This window comes from Narcine bancroftii, chromosome 7 (assembly GCF_036971445.1).
Source record: "Narcine bancroftii isolate sNarBan1 chromosome 7, sNarBan1.hap1, whole genome shotgun sequence".
Taxonomy (NCBI): Eukaryota; Metazoa; Chordata; class Chondrichthyes; order Torpediniformes; family Narcinidae; genus Narcine; species Narcine bancroftii.
Window position 1 is genome coordinate 12,451,702 of NC_091475.1, and position 1,097 is coordinate 12,452,798.

At 42.4% G+C, this 1,097-nt stretch overlaps 1 non-coding gene across 1 annotated transcript; it reads right to left on the reverse strand.

Moving 5' to 3' along the window:
- Positions 1–389: 389 nt before the first annotated feature.
- On the reverse strand, positions 390–494 carry LOC138740205 (U6 spliceosomal RNA). Its single transcript, XR_011342744.1, has one exon. It is a non-coding gene; the product is annotated as a U6 spliceosomal RNA (small nuclear RNA).
- Positions 495–1,097: the final 603 nt, after the last annotated feature.

Sequence of the window (1,097 nt, forward strand, 5' to 3'; positions counted from 1 at the left end):
GTCAGTTTCACAACTTCATTCTTTTGTAAATATTGAAGGTGCGACACCCCCTGTCTGGAAAGTGGTGTGCACACTCCTGAATGCCTTCATCAATATCCTATCCATCTGCGTTGACATTTCCGGGGAGCTATGAACGTGTTCCCTGTACATCTGTCACTCTGTTGTTTACTCGATATGTCCTGATAGTATTCGATGTCGTAAAATGTATTATGCCACATTACTCTGGATTAAATTCCACCTGCTACTGTTCCACTCAACTTTCTAACAGATCTTTGTCCCTCTGTATCCTTTTGAATTCTTCCTCTTCACTAATTTTCGTCTCAGTAGCATTCCTATCCATGCCATTTATATATACAACGAGCAACAATCATTCTATTATTTTATTTAAGCAAAAAACGGAATGCTTCACGAATTTGTGTGTCTTCCTTGCGGAAGGGCCATGCTAATCTTCTCTGTGTCATTCCAAATTTCTGTATTCTTGCTGCTGAAGCGAGCATCGCAACAATCATTCTAGCGCCAATTCCTGTTGTAAACCACTGATCACAGACCCGGCCAGAGAGCCAGGCCCCTGCCTTCTATCCCCAACCGGTTTTGGATCTAGTTTGCCAAATCCGAAATCTCAAAACTCCTTGAATCCCATCTGCCGTGATCTCACCAAGAAGGCAACCGTCGTCAGAAAGGATCCCCATCACCCAGACCATGATTCCTTTTCATTTCTATGTTCAGCCTGAAATCTAGCAACTCTGGGTTCAAGGACCGTTTTACCCAACAGCTTATCAGGCTCGTGAGCCTCCACAAACGACACTGAATGTAGATCATCTCAGAATCTGACTGCACTATTGAAACGTATTTGCTTGGCACTTTGAATATTTCTTTTATATCTAGTTTCACTTTTTCCTGTGTCATTGTAATTTAATTTAAGGTATTGCTGCACCTTACTTGCCGGTGTGGCTGCAACCAGTGAGAAATTTGTTGCACCTGTACTTTGTCCTTGTGTACTTGATGATAAACTCTCGTATCATATCATATTTCTGGGCTAGCCTACTGTGTGGGACCAAGCCAAATCCACACGACTACCAACTTTCTCAGTAACTTCA